Source organism: Marmota monax, unplaced genomic scaffold, assembly GCF_021218885.2.
Source record: "Marmota monax isolate L192 unplaced genomic scaffold, Marmota_monax_Labrador192_F-V1.1 WCK01_AAM20220418_F8-fsc00006, whole genome shotgun sequence".
Classification (NCBI taxonomy): Eukaryota; Metazoa; Chordata; class Mammalia; order Rodentia; family Sciuridae; genus Marmota; species Marmota monax.
This window is the reverse complement of record NW_026693712.1, coordinates 21,978,159-21,996,434: the sequence shown is the minus strand read 5'-3', so window position 1 is coordinate 21,996,434 and position 18,276 is coordinate 21,978,159. Positions and strand designations below refer to the sequence as shown.

General features: G+C 36.2%; 1 long non-coding RNA gene across 2 annotated transcripts in view; it reads left to right on the top strand.

Moving 5' to 3' along the window:
- The first annotated feature begins 2,284 nt into the window (after window positions 1-2,284).
- Window positions 2,285-18,276, top strand: part of LOC124103779 (uncharacterized) — a 131,728-nt gene continuing 115,736 nt past the window's right edge. For both annotated transcript variants that reach the window (XR_009228306.1, XR_009228305.1), the window contains exon 1: window positions 2,285-2,396. This is a non-coding gene — a long non-coding RNA (uncharacterized LOC124103779). The remainder of the gene's footprint in view (window positions 2,397-18,276) is intronic.

Sequence of the window (18,276 nt, the reverse complement as noted above, 5' to 3'; positions counted from 1 at the left end):
AGGGGCATCACACTCTTTAACGATGGCTCTGATTAAGTTTGAACTTCCTATGTAAGCAATGTGCTGCTTTGCCTTTGGCCTGTAGAAAGATTCAAGGTGAACATTTTTTTTTGCTACTTTCATCTCATACCATACACTCCACCACCAGTCACAATCAGATCAGCTATAAGACCAAGAGAACATGTCTTATTTTAGGTGAAATACTAGTTGTTTAGGCATTCCTAAAAATATGCCTTAAAGTCACTTGGTTTCTTAGTGATATTATCTTGGAATTTCAGCCCATTTCCTCAGGAAGTGCTATTAGCAGTACAGGATGCAGAATTTAGTCTAATGAGCAGACAACAATGTGTTTTAAGCCCAAGCTGTGCCTTGGGTGATTGAATAAAAAGAACAAATGTACCCCTATTTTTCCTTGCCTCAGGGCCTCTTGTTGGAAAGCTGCTCCTCTGTACCCCACTGGTATTCACATAGTGATTTATAGTAGGTAATGGGCATTATCTGACATTGCCCCTCACTTACCTCGGCCCTTTCCAAGGCTCTAGGAAGGTCCTAGAAATCATGTATTGCAATTCTGAATTTCTGAAAATAATCCAGAATTATTAAGCCCCCACCTCAAATGCTATAAATCTCAGCTTCTCCCCACAAAGTCTTGATTCCCCAGATGTTATTTATATGAAGACATCCCTAGGTCCATGCTTTCAGCAGCAGAACACCTGTCAGTTCCTGCTAATTGAACATGTCTAGTACAATAGCAATTGTTTCAAATCATACGCATTTCCACTAGCTTTTCTCCCCTGGTTTTTCTTTAAGGGGCTATTGTATTAAAGAGAAGGAAGGAAGTGACTATGAAAAGGAAATTATGCCTAAGTAATTTTAAAGTGTACTTTTCAGATGACAAAACTTTTTCCCAAAGCAAGGATTTCAGGCTAGGCTAAGGACAATGTGGATTGAAGCATAAATCATTGAGGGTTGAATTCCTTCTCTGCCCTGCTTCTACTCTCCTGCATACAGATTATTCTTTGAGCTTTCAGGAGAGTTTTCCCAGTGTCCTCTTTGCATTCCCAAGCTCACTTAATTCATGATCTGCCTGCCTCTCTGTTTCCTTTCTCCCTCAGCCCCCGGGGACATGCGTGCCTACTTTCTGCTTTAACAGCTTCTTCATTTCCATCTTCAGCACATGAGAGCCTCTGTGCTAGATGCAGTTATATTACCCCTATTTTCCTGGAGCTGTTCCCATCACTGCCTGTCTCCAATAGCTCCCTTCCACATTATTTTACTCTGTCAACCCCCTCAGCTATATGGCCCAGCAAAGCTAATGGGTATGGTGCACTTAGCATGCTTTTTATCCATCCCCACCACAAGAAATCATTTACAACGGCATCTAGCCTTTGCAATGAGAAAACAGAAATCTTGAGTTTTGTGGTCTCAGGCTCATAGAGGCATAGGCTGACTTACAATGAAACTTCTAGCTTCAGGCAGAGAGAAAGAGAAAAAAAATGCAGGGCACTCCTAGAATACAGGAATGTACATGTGTCCACACACATTTAAACACATTGTTTGTCCAGTAATGCGGTTGCCCCGGTGCAAGCCCCAGTTTTGATTTCTTTCCACATGGTAAATATGTCCTTGTGAAGGAGCCTCCCTTTTTTTGATATTCAGTTAAGTTAAAAGGAAAAACAACCATCTGTACTGCCTTTGATACAGTGGATTGCTGAAAGCTGTTCCCTGTCAGACCTTTTCTTTCAGCCTTGGCAAGGAGACTCATACACATGTGACACTTTTGTCATTCACATATGAAACACACAGATTTCAACGTCACAGGTCCTCTATAAAACAGTCAGGCGAAATAATAAATTCTTCCTTGTGCCTGTTTTTCCTTTTATGGCCATAGTAGGAAGGAAGACATCCAACTTCACTTTCAGGAGTTGTGCTTTGTGCAAGTATGTGAAGTTTATTGTTTTGTTTTGTTTTTGTTTTTATTTGTGCCACTGAGGGCACTAAGCATTCTCTCTGATCCTCAATTGTGTTCCCTATTTTTCATTAACACTTGCACTTAAGCAGCTCATTCTAATTCTTTCTGTGGTGCCTGTTCTGCATGAACTATCTGCTGGCAGTTGCCATGCCAACCCCAAATCCTGGGGTCCTGCTGCTAGATCACAAGCTGCCATTAGCATATTTTTAATAGCACCTGATTGCCCTCCAAAGACCTTCTAGTAGCTGAACTCCATTAGCTCAGAGTGTCACGAGATTTGATTGCATATTTACAGTGCGGATCAGGAAGGGTCTATACTGAGCCGCACAGCTAGTCTCCTAGGCTTAGCCTTCCATGAATGCCAGCTTGGTTCCTTGGGTCTCATTCAAAGGGGAAGAACAAGACAATTTTGTGGTCCATGGAGGTACCAATTCTTATTTTCTAGAGTAAACTTATCATAATGTGTAATGCAAGGGTGACCCTCAAAGTTGTGGAAGACATTTTTACTGTTAATTGAAAAATCAGTAACTCTCCAGTGTTTTAGGGAGCTGAGCAGGGGTAATGTTGTCACCTTCTCTTCAGACGTAAGCCAAACTGAATGGAAGAGGCAATAGTAATCAGTTTCTCTTCAAAAAGAGGTTAGAAAAACAATTAAGTAAGAGTATTGCAATAATTGAGAGTATTTGGAAGACAGATTGTTTCTTTTTCTTCTATTGGTGCATTAGAATTATATATAATAGTGAGTTCATATGCCATTTTTGTGCATGCACATAACGTAGTTTGATCAATCTCATTCCCCTTTACCTTCTCTTTCACTCTCCTCCTCCCTCCTCTGATCCACATGCTCTACTACTGATGTCCCTTCTATTATGATAATTATTTTTATTTTAATTATATATACATAATTATATACAGATATAATTATATATAAAAGCAAGATTCATACATGGAATAGCATAATTTAGTAGATTTTGTTTCCCAGGACTTCCCCATGATCCCCCCTTCCTGTCTTCTTCTCAAACTCCTTCCTCTACTCATATTGATCTTCCTTCTGTTTTCATGAGATACTCCTTTTCTTTATTCTTTCTTTCTCTTCTCTCTCTAGCTTCCATATCTTGAGAGAAAACATTCAACCCTCGACTTTCTGTGTCTGGCTTATTTCACTTAGCATGATGTTCTCCAGTCCCACCCATTTACTAAGAAAATGCATAATTTCATTCTTATGGCTGAGTGTGTGTGTGTATGTGTGTGCACGTGCACATGTGTACATTTTCTTAGTCCATTCATCTGTTAAGGGACATCTAAGCTGGTTCCCTAACTTGGCTATTGTGAATTGTGCTGCTATAAACATCAATGTGCATCTTTCATTGTAGTGGGCTGATTTTAGTTCTTTTGGATAAATACTAAGGAGTGGGATACTTGGGTCATAAGGTAGTTCCATTTCCTAGTCTTTTGAGGAATCTCCATACTACTTTCCAAAGTGGTTGTACAAATTTGCAGTCCTGCCAGTGTAAAAGTATACTCTCTCCCACATCTTTACCAGCAATTGTGTTGTTTTCTTGATCATTATCATTCTAACTGGACTGATGTGATATCTCAGTGTAATTTTGTTTCACATTTTCCTGATTGCTAAAGATGTTGGACATTTTTTCATATATTTATTAGCTACTGCTTTTTTTGAGAAATGTATATTTAGAACAGACATTTTACCACTTACTGATTGGGTTATTTGTCTTTCTGGTGTTAAGTTTTTTGAGTTCTTTACATATTCTGGATATTAATCCCCTGTTGAAAGAGTAGCTAAGATTTTCTTCCGTTCTGTAGGCTCTGTCTTTATACTTTTGTTTCCTTTGTTGTGCAGAAGCTTTCTTATATGATGGCATCTTGCTTATTGATTCTTGGTTTTATTTCTTGAAACTTAGGGATCTTATTAGGAAAGTCAATGCCTTTGACAATATGTTGGAGTGTTGAACTTATAATTTCTTCTAGCAGTTGAAAAGTTCCTAGGATAATTCCTGGGTCTTTGGTCCACTTTGAGTTGACTTTTGTGTAGGATGAGAGATGAGGATCTGGCTACATTGTTCTACATACCAATATCCAGTTTTCCCAACACAATTTGTTAAAAAGCTATTGTTTTTCCAATGCATGTTTTTGGCACATTTGTAAAAGAGTCAGATGACTGTATCTATGTGGATTTGTCTCTGTGTCTTTTATTCTGTTTCAATGATCTTCATAAGACAGGTTATTTCAAAATAAATAGTTAAGACCTTTTGAAATTAAGTTGCCTCTGTTGCTGATTCTTGGAATGAATGAGCTAGGTAGAAGAATTTTGATACTGAAAGTGAAAACAAGATAAAGATTAAAATTGTTACTAAAATTTGAATAAAGCATTAAAGAATTAAACTATTGTTAAAAAACAATTTAAGGAAGAGGAATCTTGCAAATTCACATGCTTATGGGGATAAGACAGATCCAACACAATAAGGTGAGGTGATTGGAAGATGATGAAAGGCAATGAACACTCAGCATCAATGGTGAAGAAAGGAGCTATCAATCTAGAGAATGCCAACTCAAGTGCTGTCAGCTTTTCAGACAGCTGAAGAAAAGTTAGAAATGCATATTCTGGAGTGAAATCTCCCAATTTCAAAACACTGAGCATCTAATAATTTTGAGTATTGGGTAGGATCTGGGGAGGTAGCTCAGTGGTAGAGTGGTTGCCTAGCATAAGCAAAGCCTTGAGTTCCATCCTTAGTTCTGCAAAACAAACAATAGCAAAGAAAAAAAAATGGGTAGCTCAATGTGTAAGGCACTGCATAGGGCAACAAACGAACAAACAAACAAACCCACTTTCTCAATTGAATATGGCTCATGAGGTGCCTGTTTGCACTTGTTCTAAAAATCATATTTTTGTTTGCTATTAAACTTTTTATTCTTTACCTATTTTAAGTGTATGGTCCCGTGATATTAGATATATTTATAAGGTTGTGCTATTATCATCACCATCTACCTCCCCAAGTCTTTTCATCCTGTAAATCTGAAACTTTCAAAAACAAACAAAAAACAATTCCAAACTGAAACTGTATATCCATTGTGTTAGTCAGCTTTTCATTGCCATAACAAATACCTGAGAAAAACAACATAGAGCAGGAAAGACTTATTTTGACTCACGGTTTCAGAGAATTCAGTCCATGGTTGGCTGGTTCCATTGCTCTGGCTCTAAGGGGAGGCAGAACATCATAGTGAAAGGATATGGTGGAGGAAATCTTGCTCAGCTCATGGCAGCCAGGAAGGAGAGAGGTGGGTAGAAGGGAAGGGGCTGGAGACAAGAAATACCCTTCCCAAAGCATGTCCCCTACTGCCTCCAACTATGCCCCACTACCTATAGTTTTCACCACCTCCCATTAATTGATTCAGCTATCAATGGATTAATCCACTGAGGAGTTTAACACCCTCATGATCCAATTCACTTCACCAAAGCCCCATCTCTGAACATTGCTGCATTAGAATCCAAGCCTTGAACATATTATTCTTGGGGGAATATTCCAGATGACAACACCCATTCAATAATAATTCCTCATCCTCACCTTCTCTAACTCCTAGCAATAGCCATGCTATTTTGTCTCTATGATCTTCACTAGTCTAAATTGCTCAAATAAGTGGGACTGTTAAATATTTGTTTTTACATGACTGGCATATTTCATTCTACATAATGTCTTCAATGTCCATCCATATTGTAGCACCTTTCATCATTTTTAAAATTTTTATTGATGAATAATATACCATTGTATGTATGCATATATACATATATATATATAAATATTGTATATATGTATTATATAATATCTAATTATTTGCTTATACATTTACCTGTTGGTGGACCCTTTGGTTGCTTCCACATTTTAACTATTCTGATTAAAACTTCTATGAATGTGGGCCAGGCATGGTGGCTTGTGCCCCTGAGTTCAATCCCTTGTACCTCTCTGTCCTCCGCTTCCCCCAAAAAACTTCTATGAATGTGTATGTACAAATCTCTTCAAGAATGCTCCTTTCAATTCTTTTGACTATAGAACCAAGAAGTAGAATTCTTGGGTCGTATAGTAATTCCCTGTAAGTTTTTGAGAATATGACATACTATTTGCCATACTGGCTATAACATTTTGCACTAATTGGAACAAGGATTCAAATCTCTCCACATCCTTGTTCACACTTGTTATTTTCTGTTGCTTTTCTTATTTTTTTTTGTTATAATACTAACCACTGTAAAGAATGTGTGTGGTTTTGATCTATTTCTCCCTAATGATTAGTGATGTGGGGCATATTTTCATATGCCTATTGATCATTTGTATATATTGTTTGAATAAGCATTTTTTTTCAAGTTTCTACTCTTGAACAGATGATGTTGTTATTGCTATTGAGCTTTAGGTATTCTCAATATTTAAGAATCCCTTATCAAATGCATGATTTTCAAATAATCTCTTCCATTCAATAGATTGCCTTTTCATCACACTGATGTCTTATGATGTCCCCAATTTTTTAATATTCCCAAAATCTAATTTGTATATATTCTTTCTTTTGTTGTCTGGGCCTTGGTATTAGTTCTTAAAATGACAGGTAGGAATCGCCCATGAAGTCAGCAAATCCAGGGCACTTTTTGGTGGGTGTTTCAGATGAATTTTGATTACTGAATCAATCTCCTTACTATACAAATTTTCTATTTCCTTATACATTTAGTCTTGGTAGATTTTGCATTTCTACAAATTTGTCCATTTCTCCTAGGACCCCAAATTTGTTACTGTAAAGTTGTTTGAAATATTCTTTTAATTCTTCTTTCTTCAGTAGAATCAGTACTAACATTTCCATTTTCATTTTTGATTTTGGTAAATTGGGTCATCTCTCCTTTTTCTTAGTACATCTAGTTGAAAGCTTATCAATTTATCTTTTCAAAAAACTGTTTCTTTGACTTGTTTCTTTGTTTTTCTATTCTCTGTTTATCTCTTATTAACCTTTAGTATTCCCTTCCTTTTGATAAATTTGAATTCAGTTTGTTCTTCTTTAGTTTATTCCTTAGTGATAAGGTTAGGTAGTTGATCTGAGATATTTCTTATTTTTTCATATTTTTATTGATGCATTATAATTATGCATGATGTTTGGATTCATTATTACTTATTCATTCATGTATACAATAAAATAATATAATGAAGCCAATATAATTCTCCAGTATTTCCTCTTTCCCTCCCACCTTCCATCTTCCATCCCCCAGTCCCTTTCTTCAGATATTTCTTATTTTTAGTATAAGAATTTATAGTTATAAATCTACCCATTAGCACTACTTTCATCATTTCTCTTAAGTTTGGTATGTTGTATTTTCATTTTAATTTGTCTCTAAATATATTCTAAACTTCTTATTTTCCTTCTTGGATCCATTGGTTGTTTAATTCCACAAACTTGTGGAATTTTCAGTCTTACTTCCAATAACGAATTTTCTAACTTCACTCTGTTGTGGGTGGAGAAGATACTTTGTACGACATCTACATTTTAAAATCTAATTAGACATAATTTATGGCATACCATATAGTCTATCTTGGGAGATGACCCACATGCGGTAGAGAATGTGTATATTGTGCAGAAGGTTCTAAACATGCCTCTTAGGTCTAGTTGCTTTATTGGGTTGCTTTAGTTTACTACTTCCTTATTTATCTTCTTTTTGACTGCTCTATCCATTACTTAGGGAGGTATAGGAGTCTCTAGCTATTGTTTCCCCTTTCTGTTCTGCCAGTCTCTGCTTTATTTATTTTGATGAACTATCATTATATGCCTTAGTGTTATTTTTATTATATCTTCTCAATGTATTGAACCTTTTATTAATAAATAATGTTCTTTTCCTCTTGTTTTTTTTAATTTAAAGTCTATTTTGTCTGATCATAACAAAGCCACCCCTACTCTCCTTCCATTACTACTTGTGAATAATATCTATTTCTGTCTTTTGCTTTCAGTCTATTTGAGTCTTTGTCTCTAAAGTAAGTCTCTTATAATAAAACAGTACATAGTTAGATCATGTGGTTTTATCATTCTGCCCATCACTGTCCTTGATCAGAGAGTTAACTACATTTAGAAAGTAATTACTGATGAGGAAGGACTTACTTCTGTCATTTGTCTATTTGCTTTCTGTATATTTTATAATTTCCCCCGCCTTCTGCCTACTTCCTGCATTACTGCCTTGTTTTGTGGTTAGTTGATTTTTTTTATAGTGAAATGTTTAAATTCCTCTCTCATTTTCTTTTGTGTTATAGCTATTTTCTTTGTGGTTACCATGGAGATTACATTTAGCATCCTAAAGTTATAACACTCTAATTTAAATTTACACCAGTTTAACTTCAATAGCATACAAAAAACTCTGCTTCTTTATAGCTCTATAAAGAGCTGCTTCTTTTATTTGTTGGTCTCACAAATTACATCTTTACATATTACAGGCCCCCAAACACAAACTAGTGACTCTTTCAAATGTATTCATCTAAAATATTATGTAGAAAAACAAAATGTTACCAATTATTATACCTTTTACACTAGTAATTGTTTCTGATATGCATTAGCCTCTTAAATTATGCATTAAACAACAATTGAAGTTTTACATTATTGTTACATTAATACTAGCTTTTATAATTGCCCAAATGATTAATAATTTTATTGAAATATTTATTTTTTCATATAGCTTCAAGCTACTTCTGTCAGTGTCCTTTGACTCTACAGGACATTGGCCATTTCTTGCAGAACCATTCTTGTAGTAATGAATTTCCTCAGGTTTAGGTTATGGTTATCTGGGAGTATCTTTACTTCTTCCTCACTTTTGAAGGATTTTCTTGATTGCACCTTTTCTATTTTAGCGTTTTGAATATATTGGCTCTGTGTCTTCTGGCCCCCCATATTTCTGATGAAGTATTTGCTGATTCTCTTGAGGGTCCCCTGCATATGATGAATTAGTTCTCTCAGTTATTTTCAAACCTGTCTCTTTGTCTTTGAAATGTTTGATTATAAAGTATTTTGGTGGGAGTCACTTTATATTCATTTCTTACTTGAAATTCATTGAGCTTCTTGGATGTTTGTATTTATATTTTTTATCATGTTTGGGAAAATTTCAGCCATTATGTATTTAATTACTTCTCTACCACTTTCTCCCTCTTCTTCTGTAACTCCCATAAATGTATAAGTTGGTTTAATTGATGTCATCCCACAGGTCACTTAGGCTCAGTTCATTTTTATTTGGTATCCTTTCTTCCATGTCTCACTTTTGATAATTTCCATTATTCTATTATCAAATCCACTGATTCATTCTTTTGCCAGATCAAATCTGCCTTTGAATCCTTCTACTGAATTTTTAACTTCAGTTATTACACTATTCGCCCCTAGATTTTCTTTTTTAATGTCTTTTATGTTTTACCAAAATTTCCATTTTATTCATAATCTCTCCCCGTTTTTCTTTTCTTTCTGTATATATTCCTTTATCTCCTTGAGCATTCTTTAAGACAGTTGTTTTAAAGTCTTTGTTTAGTAGATCTTTTCAGGAAATTTTTGTTAATTAGTTTATTCCCTTTAAATGAGCTATAATTTTCCACTTCTTGGTGTTTTTTTTTTAATCTGAAGTATTTTTTATTAGTTGTACACAGTGGTAGAATTTGTTGATTTGTTGTTACATATTCATTCATGAACACAACATGACAATATAATTTGGCCAATATCACTCCCAGCATTTCACCCTTCTCTCTCTGCTCCCTGTCCCTCATCCCCTTTTCTCTGTTCTACTGATTCCCCCCACCCTTGTTTTTCAAGAGATTCCCCCTTTCTTTTTTCTTTTTCCTGTCTAGCTTCCACACAGGAGAGAAAACACATGCATAAACATGATTTTGTTAAATTCATTTCATCTTTTCCTCCACTTTCCCATCCTTCCTCCTTGAGCTTCTGAGTTTGGTTTATTTTGCTTTAACATAATGCTCTCAGGCTCCATTCATTTTCCTGCAAATGATATGATTTTATTTTTTCATGACTGAATAAATCTCCATTTTTTTGTGTGTATACATATACATAGGTGTATATACATATATATACACATTGTATATATATTGTGTATATATCAATATGCACATTGACATATATATGTATGAATATATATATCACACGTTTTTTTATCCATTTGTCTGTTGAAGAACAACTAGACTGGTTTCGTAGATTGGCTATTATTGTGAATAATGCTTCCGTAAACACAGGTATGCATGGTATGACAATTTTAATTATTTAGGATAAATACAGAGGACTGGTGTGACTGTGTCATAGGGTGATTCCACATCTAGTCTTTTGAAGAACCTTCATACTGATTTCTTTAAAGGGTGTACTAATTTACAATCCCCCTAACAAGGTAAAAGTGTTCCTTTTTCTCCACATCCTGTCCAGCATTTATCATTGTTTGTATTCTTGATGGCTGCCATTCTGACTGGTCTGGGATGAGATCTCAGTGTAGTTTTGAGTTGCATTTCTCCGACTGCTGATGATGTTGAACACTTTATCATGTATTTGTTGGACATTTGTATTTCTTCTTTTCATAAGTGCATGCTTAATTCATTTGACCATTTATATTTATTGGGTTATTTGGTGTTTTTTTCCTTTGGTTTTTTTTTTTTTTGAGTTCTTTATATATTTTGGATATTAATCTTCTGTCAGAAGAGTGGCTAGCAAGGATTGTCTCACATTCTATAGGTTCTCTCTTCACATTCCTAATTGTTTCCTTTGCTATGCAGAAGCTTTTTTATTTGATGCCATCCCATTTATTAACTCTTGGCATTATTGGCTGAGTATTATTAGTCCTATTGAGGAAGTCATTGTCTTTGCCTGAATGGTGGAGTGTTGACTCTACATTTCATTCTAGGAGTTACATAGTTTCTGGTCTAATTCCTAGGTCTTTGATCCATTTTGAGTTGTTTTTTGTGCAAGGTGAGAGATAAGGGTCCAGTATCATTCTTTTACATATGAATAACCAGTTTTTATAGCACCCTTTGTTTAAAAGGTTGTCTTTTCTCTAATGCAGTTTTTGGTACTTTGTCAAGGATCAGATGACTGTATCTGAGTGGGTTTGTCTTTTTGTCTTCTACTCGGTACCATTGGTCTATGTGTCTGTTTTTATGCTGGCACCATGAATATAGCTCTGTCTATAGTAAAATTTGAAGTCAGATATTATAATATCTCCAGCATAGCTTTTTTGGCTTGGAATTGATTTGGCTATTCTGGGTCTTTTATTCTTCCAAATGAATTTTAGGACTACTTTTTCTAGTTCTATGAAGAATGTCATTTGGATGGGTATTCCATTGAATCTGTATATTGTTTTTGATAGTATAGCCATTTGAACAATTTTAATTCTGCCTATCTACAAATATGGGAGGCTCTCCCATATTCTTGTGTCCTCTTAAATTTCTTTCGTCAATGTCATATAGTTTTTGTTGTAGATGTCTTTCACCTCCTTACTAGATTTACTCCTATGTATTTTCTTTTTTAGGCTATTGTGAATGGATTTTTTTTCTGATTTCTTTCTCAGCAGATTCATCGTAGGGGTATAGGAAAATTATTGATTTTTTTTTATCTTGGTTTTGTAACTTTGACTTTTTTGGGACATTTGAATTTAATATTGTGGGAATGGGGAAAACTTATTTTCCCCTTTCCCCAAGATTTGCTAGATTTTGTTATTATTCTTACTTTATTTTAATTGTTTTAGGCTGTCTATTCTGTGAATCGGCTTGAGGTATAAATTTAAGGCCTTCTCAGGTCTTTTGTGAGCCTTTCTCTAGGCATGTGTGGCCACATTCTAAATTTCCTCATGTACAGGGTTTTTAAAAAAATGATTATTATGGAATTATATTCATACATAGTAGCTGGGCTCACTTTGACAAAATAATAAATGCAAGAAATTTGATTTTAATTTTTACTTCACATCTTCTTTTCCTCCCCTCCTCCCTCCCCTTGTTCTTCTTCCTCTGCTCTACTGGTCTTCCTTTCACTCCTTTATTTATTTTTGATAGAGACTTTCTACATATGCATAAAGGTGAAATTCCCTTTGGTTCATTTATATATGCATAAACATGATTTTGATAAATTCATTTCGTCTTTCCTCCACTTTCCCATCCTTCCTCCTTCTCTCTCATTCTCCACCTTCTATACCACTAATATTTCCTATATACTTATGATGCCTGATCCCCTCCCCACTACTTCCTTTTCCTTAACTTGCTCTAGTTTCCAAATATGAGAGAAAACATTCAACCCTTTATTTTCTGAGTCTGACTTATTTCACATAGCATAAGGTTCTACATTTCTATTCATTTAGCTGCAAATGCCATTATTTCATTCTTCTTTATGGCTGAATAAAACTCTGCTGTGTATATATATATATATATATATATATATATATATATATATACCACATTTTCTTGTTCCATTCATCTATTGATGGGTATCTAGGCTGATTCCATAATTTCACTATTGTAAATCGTGCTGCTATAAACATTGAAGTAGTTGTATCACTATAGTATGCTGATTTTAGTTCTTTTGGATAAATATCAGGAAATGGGATAGTTGGGTCATATGGTGGTTCCATTCCTAGTTTTTTGAAGCACCTACACACACACTTGTGCAGTTATATTTAAATGTCTTATTCTTAAAGTTTAACTCCCAAAAGGGAAAAAAATAAAAATAAATTGGAAAGGACATGATCCCTTTAAGTTCCCCGAAATCACTACAGCTGGAAGGGGAGGAACTTGAACCTGTGGAGAGATGTGCAACAATGATGGCTACTAACCTTTCTGTCTGTACCTTTATGATGAGATGCAGCAATCGCCTTCTGGTAGATAATACAGGCCTTCAAAAGACTGCAGAGTGATAAAATAATCCTATCTGACAGACTCTAGCAGTGTGATTTTTATCAACATGTGAGAAGATAGATCCTTGGTATTTCCCAATCTCCCATCTTCTCAAAATATTCTTAAGAGGAAGTTATTTTTCATCTTTGACCTAAGATATTACTAAAACATTAAGCCTAAATTACTAATTAATGAACCATATTTTAATAGAAAGCAACAGTAGATGAGGTTATATGCTAATCTAAGACCTTTCCATGGGCCTAGGCATTTTTTTCTTATAACTAAACAATCCCTGAAGATTGGAGAGGGCAATGAATAATGTAAGGGTTTGAAAGACCAAAAGGAAAAAAGGAAACATGATTGGCTAGTGTGATCATAGAAGGCTTTGAGGAAGAGGTAGGACTTGATCTGTCCTTCAAAGGGTTGTTGGATTTAGAAAGGAAAAAAAATTAAAAAATGAAAGGGGAAATTTTTCTGGACAGAAGGCACAGTAGAACCACAAGTCCAAAGGCAGGAAATTAGAGGTTTTCTTCTTCATTGAACAGACTGAAACTTCACAGAGGCATTGCTGGGGAAAATAAATAAATATTAACACAAAGAAAAACATTACTGCTTATTTACAGTCCTTAACTTCCCATATTAGTGCTGAGAGGCATGAAAAATTTGAACCTATCTTGGGAATGCAGACTCAGGTATTTGAATAAGACTGCCTGAAAAGCTGACAGTTTAAAAAGCATTGCTTTAGTGTCCACAGCATTGACTTAAATTACATTTATGTGCACACACTGGCCCCTGATTTTCCTCAGAAGACTTTGTGCACATAAAATTAATTATATTTCTTCATTTATTTTTATTACTTCTGTATGGTGCCACTGTAGTAATGGATCATAAGCTTAATTTTGAATTCTATTTGTATGTTTTGAATCTCAAACAGGAGTTGTTTTTTTTTTTTTTTCCCCCAAGGAGTCAGAAGTTTATTTGCTTATTAAGGTCAGTTGTAAGGGCCTCCTCTGACACTTGCCACCTGTGGTCCTAGAAGTCTTTATGGTTTCGACATTACTTTGACTAGTCAATAATTAGACTAAACATTATAATAGTCTAACTATTTACTGAACACTTGGATCTTTTAAGTATTAAGACTTGGCTTTTCTAACGTAACTTGATTATACCTCGTCTCTAAAGAACTGCTTACTACATCTTTCTTACTACATCTTATTTACTATATCTCCCTCATGTTGACGGGGGAAATGCAGAGTGAGTTCCTCTCCAATCAGGGCTTCCCTGGAGAAAAACTTGCAGCTGTGGAAGGCGCTACCGGAAAGATGCCAATAGGGGCCTAGGCCAATGCGGGGGGGGGGGGGGGGGGGGGGGGTGGATGTTAATTAAAGGTCCAGTTAGGCTCAAAAGAATAATAAAACAAGAATTTTGTCAGCCTGGTGGGGCTGAGCAGAACTGGAGTCAAAGTATCAAAGTAAGGGTCAGAAACAGATGAGTGGAAACAAAGCCAACTCAGGAAGTTACCCTGGGAAGTCTGAGACAATGTTCTGGCAACATCTTATGCACATGTTGGTGAATCCAGCTAAACAAAGCCCTTTTTCTGACAGTACCAGAGCCTGGATTGATCCAAATAATTTGATGAAAAGGGAACAGGACTGAGACAATTTTGCAAGCACTACTTTTAGAGCATTGTTATACTGGAGTGTCAAATGGGAGATTTGTACTGATAATCTTTCATGTCTGCATGAATGATAACATTCTCTGACACCATCTGCATATAGCACCTAAAGCTCTGAGCAGATGTCTCTTCCAGATCCAGGCAGTCCTCCTGCAACCTTTGCAAATCTATTCCTGGTGAGCATGCTGAACATCAAACCTGATCTGTCCCAGGTAACTACCAAACAAACAGCTGGGTCAGAGCTCCAAAACACCCATCCTTCTTCAGCAATGAAAGGTACCTCAGCATCTTCTACAAGAAGGAGATGCCTGCAGAGAGTTTCTTTCCATATGTCCCAAGACCAAGCCCTGGAATCTTGAGATAATGCTTGCAATGTGATGTACTGTCCTATAAAATCAAATACATTAATCATGCTGCAAGAAAGAGAGTAAAGTGCATGCCAAGTTTGCCTGTGGTAGCATAAACCTGCTTTAGCTGTTTCCTGAAGATAGGAGCTGGAATTCTCATGGGTAAAGCCAACTGAGCTCACACATTTCACCCTTGGCCTGCTTTGTTTATCTTGAGACCACTGAAGCATTCAGTCTAGACCATACAGTATTTCCAGTGTCTCCTGTTACTTCTTTCCCAAGCATCTGTTTTTTCTCAGGCCCCATGTGACTCACCCTACATGGCCTTGTGCTAAGATCCAAGAGCTCCTGTGGAATGTTCCATCCTGTGTGTGGGTCATTAAAGACATCTGTTGAATTTAAGATCTATCCTCTAAGGTGACTTGTAAAATAATACCAACTTGGATTTTCTTTCTGGACAGTGAATTTAGGGCCTTTGGATATGACTTTAAAAAGGACTTCAGAACTCAGGGAACAGCCAGGGAGTTCCCACCTAAGGCCTTTCATACTAGGAAGTTCTTATAATGGAAGCATTAAAATCCTTCAGGAGGCCCCAGCTACCACACTTACCAGTTTTCCTATCATTGATGCCCATTATATCATGGCACTTGTTATTTTGGCTTTTCTTCATTTCTACAATGTTTAGAAATCTACTAATCAATAAATATTTATTGAGCACCTGCAATACAACTGTTGTAAGTTAACTGTTTTAGCAAAGGTGAAAGCAGAGCCCTAATTTCAAGAAAATTAAAATAATTCATATAATGAAACATTGAATAACACAACTCAGTGTGTCATTAAGCCTAAGTTGTCTGTGGCACTCAACAAGTTCTGTGAAAGTGGAATGTAAAGACAAGCAATGATGGCTGTAGGAGTTTGGATGCTTTCTAGCAGAAATAGATTTTTGTTAGACTTTGTAATAGGAGATTATTGTTATTATAGTCAAGTTATTTTTACGGCTTGTTATGTTTAACATTATCCTTTTGTAGGGGGTTAATAATGGACATTCAAAAGAGATATACCAGCAAGCCTCAGGAGATATCAAGCCCAGAAATAGGCTGGTCCTACTTCTGGATCCCTCTGGTAACACATGGACCATGGGGTCCATGCTACTTTACTAATGAATACAGATAACAAGAAAAATATCCATGATGGAAATCATATGAACATTCAGAATCAGAAGATAGTGCATATGGGTAGTGATGTGCTTAATTCAAACTATAAGGGGTGGCCCAGTTAGTTAGAAAATTGACATGCAAAGAGTGTACCTGTATCTCTGCACTTGGACTTCCATAAGAGAAGTTCTGAGCTATACCTAAAGGGGCCCAGTAATGATCTAGATGTTATCTTGTACACGTTCAGAACAAATCTACTAACACCCAGCCATGGTTGTGCTAAAATAAATTAGGAATTATATAAATATGGAAGCTTTCATTTCAACATGCCCATCAGAGCTGTTTCCAAAAACAGAGGCACAGTTATAAAAAGGTGCTTGGAACACCATTGTATAGAGAGCTGTGAGTGCATGGAGTGGTGCAGGACTTAGAATACATTAGAGAGCCAGATATTCTGCCCACAATAGAGCAGTTTTGTCCTTCACAAATAAGTCCTATTGTGCATCACTTGTCCCTTGGCTGCACCAGTAAATACTTATGAAAATGACAGCACCTGAATTATTTGGATGTTTTTGGTGTCCTTATTTTCACCGAGGAGGAACTATTGTCCTGTGAAAAATGAACACAAAGTTCACTGGGTAAAAGGTTTTCAAATGCTGGACACCTAAACACCCCTAAAATGAGCCTACATTTTAAAATGTAGCTTAGAACACAGAAGATTTTAGGGGAATGCCTTCAGACAGAACTCTGAATAAGTTATGTTCCCTTCATTCAGAAGTAAGGTGGACTTGATTAGCTACATCAATATATTTGTTTCAAGTCCTACTATATAAGGTAGGCACTGTGGGAGGTGACAAAGATATGAGGATGAATGGTGCTTGCTCCCAAGAAATTATAGATTAAAGCATCTCAGAAAAGTTTTTGTACTGATACAGATAAGCATAGAATGCAATAGAAGCACTGAGGAGAGGACAGCAATATCCTAGGATTTGCACGTGTGATGGTAGTTGGTCTACTTCAAAGAAGACTTCTTATGGTAATGAGCCTTATCTTGGGAATTGAAGCCTAGGAGAGTCAGGTCCACAGCTTCAATCCCAGGGACTTCAGAGATTGAAGTAAGAAGGATTGCAAGTTTGAGGTCAGCCTTGGCAACTTATTTAGACCCTGTCTCAAATTAAATTAAATAAAAATGGGAGCTGGAGTTATAGCTCAGTGGTAGAGACCCCTGGGTTTAATTTCCAGTACCAAAAAAGAAAAAGAAAAAAGAATTAGCCAAAGAATATTGAAGTTTAGACTGAACTGCTCACCAGTATCTCAAACAAGTTACAAATTTCTTTCTTTGTTATGTAACACAAGGATGTAGGAAGTTCTACCTCATTAAATCATTTAGGGACCTACTTCCAACTCTCAAGATTATGAAGGTCTCAGATTGTGTCCTTCTTGTAAGCCTATTGTCTGATGTGTCACAGGTTCATGGTTGGATTCACAGTAGTGGTAGCCAGAGTATCAATAGTTACTCCAGTTATCTGAGCCTCAATGTTGCAGGGCACACTAAGAGGGGCAAGAGACACTTTTACTGGCAGTGAATTACTTTATATGAGAGAAACCCTAAACTTAGGAAATGAAATATTTTATGACTAGCAGTGTCTGCCTGCATATTTCCCAAGAGGAAAACTGGAGCACACACTTGCCTTCTGCTCTAGGGACTATCTCTATCTTCCAAGGCTGTTCACTACACAAAGATCCTTGAAAATAAACAAACAAAATTCTGAAACAGTCAGTGCCTCTGCTCACAAGATAGGCAGAAAAGTGAGAGCAATGAAGAACTGTCTTTCAACCCTTCCTTCCTTCCTTCCTTCCTTCCTTCCTTCCTTCCTTCCTTCCTTCCTTTCTTCTTTCGTAACAGAGATTGAATTCAGGGGTGCTCAACCACTGAGCCACATCCCTCGCCCTAATTTTTTGTATTTTATTTAAAGACAGGGTCTCACTGAGTTGCTTAGCACCTCACGGTTGCTGAGGCTGGCTTTGAACTCATGATCCTCCTGTCTCAGCCTTCCCAGCTGCTGGAATTACAGGCATGTGCCACTTCACCCAGCTTCTTTCAACCCTAACTCTGTTCTCTTGAAAATTTGGACACACCTCCTGTTTTTATAAGTTTTATCAGAACACAGAAAACACACATTCATTTACATATTCTCTATGGCTACTTTTGATGGCAGAAATGAGTAATCACAAT